This window comes from Phyllobates terribilis, unplaced genomic scaffold (genome assembly GCF_046119375.1).
Source record: "Phyllobates terribilis strain yellow unplaced genomic scaffold, ASM4611937v1 Scaffold_46__1_contigs__length_10046794, whole genome shotgun sequence".
Taxonomy (NCBI): domain Eukaryota; kingdom Metazoa; phylum Chordata; class Amphibia; order Anura; family Dendrobatidae; genus Phyllobates; species Phyllobates terribilis.
This window is the reverse complement of record NW_027362806.1, coordinates 5,240,483-5,250,329: the sequence shown is the minus strand read 5'-3', so window position 1 is coordinate 5,250,329 and position 9,847 is coordinate 5,240,483.

Genomic DNA, 9,847 nt, shown 5'->3' with positions numbered 1-9,847 from the left:
GTAAATCATCGGCAAACAATGCCACCTTCTCTTCCTTGGTCCCATATTTAAATCCATTTATCTCAGACATTTTACTAATTTCTGCCGCAAGAGGTTCAGTTGCTATTGAAAACAATGAGAGACAGGGGGCACCCTTGTCTTTTACTTCTGTGCAACAAAAAATCGATTAGCCATAGAGCCATTCGCCCGTATTTTGGCCTTTGAGTCCGAATAAAGCAGTTGCACCCATCATATAAATTTGTCCATCTGCCGCAATGTAGCTCACAAATATTGCCATTCTACACTGTCTAAGGCCTTAGCTGCGTCCAAAGACAGGATCCCCCTTTGACCAATATTATCAGCCCTTGCTTGTATATTAATATAAAGCCTTCTGAGATTGATCGTGGTGGACATATCAGGCATAAACCCAGACTGATCGGGGTGTATTATTGAGATTACTTTTGAGAGTCTGTTAGCAAGAAGTTTGACGTCTACTGTTAAAAGAGAGATGAGTCTATAGGATGCCGGCATGCTGGGGCCTTGCCTTATTTAGGTAACACTGTAATTATGGCTTCATGCATGGATGTGGCAATGATCCTCCTTCGAATTGTATACCTCCAATAATACTGGTAGTAATACTTCCTTATATCTCTTATATACTTCCACTGGAAGACTGTCCATTCCCGGTGCTTTATCGTTGGCCATTGAGCTCAGTGCCCATTCTAACTCTTCTATATCAAGTAGTTCATCTAATAAATTCTGAGAGTCTAAGGAAAGGAGCGGGAGCTGAGCTTTATCTAGGAAGGTCAGGGTCTGTTCTTCTGAGAGTTGAGCCTGAGAAGTATACAACTTTGCATAGTATTCCTCCAACACTTTCAGTATGTCCACTGTGGACTGTACACATTATCCTCCCTAGTCTCCAGACTGGATATAAAGGCCGAGTCCCTCTGGGCAGCAGCTATCACAGATATAATTAACCTGCTTTTCCCCCTCTTCACATTATTGCACCTTGTGAAACAGCTTCTTCCTTCCTGCAGCTGCAATGTTCCCTGATTCAGCAGGTCCTGAGCTGCTTTCTGTTTTGCGCAGCCGGCGTTGGATCTGTAATCATCGCACTCTCTGCAGCTCCCAATTCCTGAAACACCAACTGATCCTGCTGCTTAGTCCGGGATTTAGCTGCTGAGATTTCTTTTATAAATATTCCTCTAAGGTCGGCCTTCATGGCTTCCCATACATATAAAAAATAAATTGTATTTTTATTAATCACAAGATACTCCTTTAGTTCCCCTTCAATTTTCCCCTTAAGATCTATAACCTGCAACCAAAAGGGTTTTAATTTCCCTGTGGGTCTGTACTGCATTGGGAGATTAAGTTTAGGAAGACACAGAGGAGGATGATTGGGGCCATGGACGCCGGGAGGATGATGATGGAGGCCATGCACGCCCGGAGGAAGAGGATGGTGGCCATACATGCTGGGTGGAAAATGGAGGCCATACACGCAGGGAGGAGGAGGATGGAGGCCATACACGCAGGGAAGAGGAGGATGGGGGCCATACACGCAGGGAGGAGGAGGATGGAGGCCATACACGCAGGGAGGAGGATGATGGGGGCCATACATGCCGGGAGGTGGATGGTGGGGGCCATACACGCAGGGAGGTGGATGATGGGGGCCACACATGCTGGGAGAAAGATGATGGGGGCCATATACACCAGGATGCACTTTATGGGGCACATTCTACTGTGGGGCACTATATGACAACATTACACTGTGGAGCAATATGTGAGGCACATTATAGTATGGTGCACTATATGGGGCCATTATACTGTAGTGCACTATATGGGGCCATTATAGTGTAGGTCACTATATGGCGCCATTATTATGTAGGGCACTATATGGGGCCATTATACTGTATGGAGGACTATATGGTGCCATTAGACTGTGGGGCACTGTAAGGGGCCATTATACTGTGGGGCACTATATGGGACCATTATGCAAAGGGCTCTGCGACTCTGATGAGCGGTGTAGTTACTGACGCCACTGCTCATCACAGCCGTCGGGTCTTGTGGAGTGCAGTGGGCCTCGGATGGGCTGCTGCTACGGCCTATAAACCCTCGTTCTCTGAAAAAGGCTCCATAGCCTTTTGACGTCGGATTCAGGGATCGTCATGGGAACACTATGGACTATGTCGGACCTGCTTGGGATTTTTTTTTTTTTCAAAAATAAATTGGTGAACCAGGGTAAGTATCGGGGAGTCTTTATTCAAATAACATTTATCTTTCTGTTTTTTTTTCCATTAGTGGGTTAGTAGTCGGAGTGTCTGATAGATGCCTCTCCGTTACTGGTGTTGATGGCAGCTATGATTTTTGACAAATCACAGCTGTCATCAACCCCAACTACCATTACCCTGATTGCCACCACACCATGGCAATCAGGAAGAGGCGGACAAAGCGCCAGAATTCTCGCATCTAATGTGATGCGACACTTCTGGTGCGACTGCGGGCTGTTATTTTTAGGTTGGGTAGGGCCCAATAACCAGGTACCTTTCCAGCCTGATAATATAAACCCACAGCTGTCTGCTTTACCTTGGCTGGTTACCAAAAATAGGCGCTGTTTTTTTTCATTTATTAGGGTAAACACCTTTTAGTGCCACATGAAAGGTAAGTTTATTATATGTAGGGGCATGTGAAATTATATATTTACAGGACATTTATCTATTCTATCTTATTACACCCCTGCACCTATAGAAGTGGACGGAGCGGGGTCATGTATTACACCACATGTGTATTTTTCTGTGTGTATGAGCGTGCATGTGTTTTTTCCTGTGTGTATGAGAGTGCATGTGTATTTTTCTGTGTGCAAGCGTGCGTGTGCATTTTTTGGTGTGTGTGAGCCTGCGTATTTTCCTGTGTGTGAGAATTTTTCTGTTTTCCTGTGTGTATGAGCGCATGTGTATTTTGCTATGTATAGTAGAGATCAGATTATCACAACTTCAAGTAAGAAATACAGCATAAAGTGAAAAACTATCTAATCCCTGAATGTGTTATACTCCCCAGACCCGTGTATCTAATCACATCATCATGCACGATACTCCACAGACCAGTGTATCTAATCCCATCATCATGTGCGATGTTCCCCAGACCGGTGTACCTCATCCCATCATGTGCGTTGTTCCCCAGACCGATGTATCCAATTCCATCATCATGCGCGACACTCCCTATCGGCCCCCACAGAGTAGAATGCACTCCCCATCGGCCTCCAGAGTAGAATGCACTCCCCTTCGACCTCCACAGAGTAGAATGCACTCCCCATTGGCCTCCACAGAGTAGAATGCACTTTTTTTATCTGCCAGGGCGCAGCCAGGCCCATTAATGGTGACCTTGTGAGTTGGGGCTTTGCACCTCTGCGATGCACGGATAGGGTGCCGGGCATCCCGCCTAATCGAATAGCAGGGGCTTGTAATAGGATGCTGACTAGGCACGGTGCCGCATGTGTGTGAATTGCACCCTACTCCAAGTTTCATCTGTGTGCAGTTTTAGTGCTAGGCAGTTGCTCCTCCAGTGAGAGGGGATGAGAGTGATTGTTCATCAGCATTCCGCACCTGTGCTACCTACTTCTAACAAAAGGGGGCCGGCTGGTGTGCATTTTTATTGAAATCTTGGCTGGTAAGTACCATTGCCTTTTGCTATTTTTTATATAAAGTTATATACTTTTTCAATTTTTTTTTTTTAATAAACATCTCCTCAAATACCCCCATGAATAGATTTGCGTAGGTTGGTGCGACCTTTGAACCCATCGCAGTGCCTCGTGTCTAATGGTAATGTTCACCTTCAAATGTAAAATAATTATTTTTTTAAAATAAAGGCTAGCCCTGTATAGATGAATTATTTTTGTCTACTGGACAATCTGACATCCGTCAATTTTTTTTTGAAACATGTCAATCTGATATGATATATTTGAATATAAAGATAATACATCTAAAGTGAGAAAAGCATAATTCGGTTCCCATTGTATCACTTGTAGAAGTGGAGTTAGATGTGTAGAATCTTTTAGATGGCTAGGTAATTTTGACACATGATCCTGCATTATTTTGTCAATATATTCTGACAGATTGCTAGTCAGAGATCCAATGCCTTATACTATAGGTCTCCCAGGGGGACTGGTAAGACTCTTATGGATTTTTGGAAGGTGATAAAAGAAGGGAGTAGTGGGATTTTTGATTGAGAAACTTTTTTTCTTTTAGATTTAATATATTTTCCTCCATTGCTCTGTTGATCAAATTATTATATATTACTATCACTTTAGGTAATGGGTCTGAAGGAATTTTCCGATAGTATTATACTTCTGATATTATTCTGCATACTTCTTTGCAATAATCTGTGCAGTTTTGTATTACTATACCCCCTTTATCAGCAGCTCTAATGACTAAGTTGTCATTATTACATAAGGATTGTAGGGCTTTCTTCTCAGATATTGAAAGATTATTTTTATTTTTTTGTGGTGGACCTCCTTTAATTGTAAGTTCTTTTAATTTATCAAGAACTATATCATGGAAGGTGCTAATGTGATGTCCCTCACTCTCTATTGGATAACAATTGGATTTTGTTTTTACATTCACATGAAATTGGAAAACAGTTTGTGATAAAGAAACAACAGGCTGTTCTCGCACTTTTATTGTAAAATGTCTTCTCAGTGTAATTTTCCTCGTAAATACCTAAAGATTTAAAAAAAAGATCAAAGTCTTTGGGTTTGTTTGTGGGACAAAAGGAAAGTTCTTTTGATAATATTAATTTCTCATCATTTGATAAAAGGTAGTCGACAGATTAAAACATTTGTGGGTATTATTGTTTGGGGCTTGGGGTAGGTTTATTTTCCCTCTTTTCTTTTTTTTTCTTCTTCCTCCTCACGTTCTTCTAGTAGTTTTTTTTCTTTTCCCTGGTTTGCGGGAGAAGTATTGGCTAATTGCCCTTTCTTGGGAGATATAGCCCGGGGTAAAAAAGATACCAGACCTTTAGTACCAGTTGTGGTATTTTCCACTATAAGGCTATGTGCCCACGATGCAGAAATGCTCAGGATTTTTTCCTGAGCGTTTCTGCATCTCCCTGGCAGAAAAAAATGCATGCGGATTGTACATGTGGATTGTGCATGTGGATTGTACATGCAGATTGTACATGCGGATTGTACATGCGGATTGTGCATGCGGATTGTGCATGCGGATTGTACATGCGTTTTCCTGCCAGGGACATGCGGATGTGAAGCGTTCTTCACTTGCATTTCCGCTTGCGGGTTGACAAGCGCTTTCCAAGCGATCAGCATCACTTGGAAAGTGCTTGTCAACTTGGTCACGCTATATAAATCCATACAAACAGCATGGATTTATATACTGTGACCCGAGAGAATGTCAAAAAATAAAAAAATAAATCTATACTTACCCTCCGATGGCCCGCGCTGGCTTGCTTCACCGTCCCGGCTGCGGTACACTGAAGGACCTGCCGACGTCAGCGTCGCATGACCCGTCACATGACTCTGACGTTAGCGCGGGTCCTTCATTCCATCGCGAACTGCTGCCAAGCAAGGAGGAGCGCACCGCGGGCCGCCAGAAGGTAAGTATATATATTATTATTTTTTATTTTATTCTTTTTTTTACAGTTTTCAATGGTACCCACGTCCGGAGGAGAGTCTCCTCTTCTCTAGACCTGGGTACCATCCACACATTAGAACGCATGGAATGCGCATCTACTTATGCAGTGATGCGTAATCCATGCGGTCTAATGCAAGTCAATGGCGGCAAAAACACAGCATTTCTGCAAAATAATTGGTAGTGCTGCGTTTTTTTCCGCAATGATAATCCGCAGCGGAAATTTTCACAGCATGTGCACAGCACATGCGGATTATCATTGGGGAACATGGCAGGCCTTCTACCATGCATTTTTTAAGCGTTTTTGCCGCTGCGGAAACGCTTAAAAAACGCATTGTGGGCACACAGCCTAATAGTGTGACGATACAGAGTAAAATCTTAATAAGCCAGATTAGATTTGTTAAGTCAAGAGAATACACTATTGTGTTTACAGTACATTATTGTGTTTAAATTGTCTTGTACATGTTTGTGTATTTCTAAAGGTCAGATTAGTATTTGTCTAACCCTGATTGGGGTCTCCTCTTGGAAACAATGCTGTTTGCTAATATGCTAATTGTACTAAAAGCCAGCTTTTTACAACAGCCCAGTGATACCAACTATGTAAATAGATTAGCTCAATAATAACTGAGACCTGCACCATTACCTCTTACCTGTGCCTGATGACCTCACACAGAGATTAATATAAACAGGGATGTCTGTAGTCAGAAGCAAAGAGAAGCAGAAGGGACATGTGTTTTTTGTAGCAGTGAGTCTTGGGACAGAGAATCAAGGAACATCAGAAAGACTTTAGAAGGAGAATGAGAGACATCCTTCAGGACAATAGATGGATTGCATGGCATTATCCAAAGAGACACAGATTTGTATTCTACATGATTCTGGCCTAAGTGTACTGGCCCTGACTGAAAAGATTTGGATCTGCTCCATTAACCATTAGAGACCATGGATACTTTTGGGGAGTCTGGGAGAGGACGAAGAAGTCACTTGGTCCCATGGATATGTTGTTTTGGGGTTGCTAAGAGGGACCCACCGGTCGCTTAGAGCCCATGGAAACTCTCGGAGAGGCCAGGGTGGGACCCTTGGGTCTCCTGGTCCTGTATCTCGATGGACTGCTAGCTTTCTATGCTTGCCGCTACCTCCTCTCTGTGGTGACCCACCAGAAGCGGGGGGGGGGGGCAACTGGTTGAGGTAGTCGGCCCTGGAAGTCTCCAAAGTGGGAGCTGTTCAATCCCAAGCGGGCGGAGAAGGAAGGGTGAGACTGTGTAATGTTGTACCATCTTGGGTATATGCTGGGACTGTTCTGTGTGTTTATTGTCCACTTTGTGGTTCAATAAAGTATTGCCACGCTGTTTTACCATCACCCTGTGTTGTCTGAGTAGCGTTACACCCACGGAAGACCCCGGGTCTTCACAAATAGTATTGCTTGTTATTTTAGTAGAGGAAACAATGTCTGATGTAGTGTCATATATCGAGAGGTACAGTAGTGGAGTAGAAATGGGATCTGAGAATTTGATTAGAGCAAGAGATTCAATTTCCTTAGGTGGAATTAGACTTTTATTTAGTTTATTGCCACTAGTTGTCTCCGTTTTTCATTTTTACTTAGACAAGCTCTTTTCCTTTCTTCATTGATTCTATTTATATGTAGTCTAATGTTGTCTAGATGTTTTTTTGCATTAAAAACCAAAATGAAGGTAGAGGTTTTCCATTCAGAAGATGGAAGTAGTATATTTGAATTTTGTATAGGAGGAGTGTTTGTCAAATTTCTGCTCTTGCTCACTGTACTTTTTGTAGATTTAACTGTTGCAATTGATAAAGGTTCAATTCTTTGTGGTAGGACTATCTCAATTATTTTGTTATTTGTTATCTTCGGTTCAATCTTATTTTCATTTTTTTCAATATTTTTTTTTGTTTGTATCAATACATTCATTAGCCTTGTCCTTTAGTTGTATATGTAGAGAATTTTTAGATTTTTGCTCTATCACTCGGGGCACACTTTGTGTTTCTTTCTTTTTTATAATACGATAATCATCCCGGTCTCTTTGCCCACGGAAGACCCCGGGTCTTCACAGTCCTTAGCTAAAGATAGAACTTTTTCAGTTTCAGTTTCACACAATTGTGTTCTCTTTTTAGGGAAACATGTTAACATAATGTGCATACAATTATTTAAATTAGGGTCCCATTCAAGTGTAAACGTATTGTCATTAGGAAATGGAGAGGTATGTACCAACCTGAGGCCCCTCAGACATATTTTTTCATCCATACAGTTAAAAACCGGGCATCCAGACCAAAATGAAGTTCCTCTTTTAATGCATCTTTGAAGTGATAAAAAGTGTTTCTTAAAACATTTGTGTCCTCCTCACTAAATGAGTTTGTAGAACTGTCCATGTCCATAATGAATCCACCTGTTTGTCCAATAGTTTCTAACATGAGCCGTTCCCTTGATGATAGTCGATTGTAAAAATATTCCATGATGTAGATATATAGATAATTCCCTCTGCTGCCGGGCTCTCATTTGACAATTGCCAGACCGGGAGACGGTTCCAAGGTATTGCTGCTGTATCCAAGAAAAAACACAAAGAGGAAAGTAGCGCAAATAGGGTCTTATCCAACAAACATTTAAGAGTATTTGTATCAGATTGTGCTAACCTGATCCATATTCTTTTCTTTGGTGTTTTAAGTTTGATGTTCAGTTGCTGCGGATCCATAGGTTTGTCAAAATTGATGAATATCAGGATCTGGAGAAATTTGTGGATACTTCCCGTGCTGCTGGTTTATTGAAGACGTCAATTCAGAAAGGTTTATTAAATATAATAATTGAATATGGAACATGCAGATCTCTCAGATGTTTTTTGATATCAATGAATCTGGCTCTTTGTCTCTGCACTTCTATAGAATAATCTGGAAAGATCAAGATTTTGGATCCATTGATTGTTACATCTGGGTGATCCCTTGCCTGTCGCAGGATAATATCTCTGTCCCGGTAAAACTTTAGCCAGCACAGGTCTTTGTGGAAGCCCAGGAGGAAGAGGATGGGTAGGCATCCTATGAGCTTGTTCTACAGCTTATAGGGGGTTAAGGTTTCAAGCCTGATTATTAATTTCAGCCAGTTTTCAAAGAATTCAGTAGGAAAGGAGCCTTCTATTTTTCCAGGCACACCAATAAGTGGTATATCATTGAGCCTTGACCTATTTTCAAGATCATCTGTTTCTGCCAGCAGTGCTGATATTTGCTGTGCTGCAAGCCAGCTCTCATTGCTTGTATCGGCTATCTGATCATCAATGGTGCTGACTCTGACTTCCACTGCCCCTGCTCTATTTTCTGCAGTTTGTGTCATATACCTGCTATCTCATCTTTAACCCCTTAAAGACCCTGGGATTTTCTGTTTTTGCATTTTCGTTTTTTGCTCTCCTTGTTCCCAGAGCCATAGCGTTTTTATTTTTTGGTCAATATGGCCGTGTGAGGGCTTATTTTCCAAGTGCGGTGAAATTGCAAAAAAATTGCAATACCACAGATGTTTTTTGTTTTTTTTTACCACGTTCACTGAATGCTAAAACTGACATGCCATCATTCTTATTCTCCAGCTCATTACGAGTTTGTAGATACCAAACATGTATAGGTTCTTTTTTATTTAAGTGGTGAAAAAAAATCCAAAGTTTGGTAAAAAAAAAAAAAAATGGCACCATTTTCCGAGACCCGTAGCATCTCCATTTTTAGGAATCTGGGGCCCCATTTTGGGGTAGATCTGATGTTTTGATCGCCCCTTATTGCATTTTATTGCAATGTTGCAGCAACCAAAAAACGTAATTCTGGCATTTAGAATTTTTTTCTTGTTACGCCGTTTACTGTTCGGATTAATTCTTTTTTTTATATTGATAGATCGGGCAATTCTGAACGCGGCGATACCAAATATGTGTATGTGGGTTGTTTTTTTTTATTATTTTATTTTGAATGGGGCAAAAGGGGGGTGATTTAAACGTTTATATTTTTTAAATTTTTTTAAAAACATTTTTTTTACACTTTTTGCTTCCTTTTATAGTCTCCATAAGAGACTAGAAGCAGCAACTGTCCGATCGCCTCTGCTACATAGAGGTGATGAACAGATCACCTTTATGTAGCAGAAATGCTCCTGTGCTATGACTGCCAACCACTAGCTGGCGCTCATAGCGATCATTACATGACAACCACTGGGGTCTGCTGCAGACCCAGGGTTGTCATGCCCACCTATCAGTGACCCG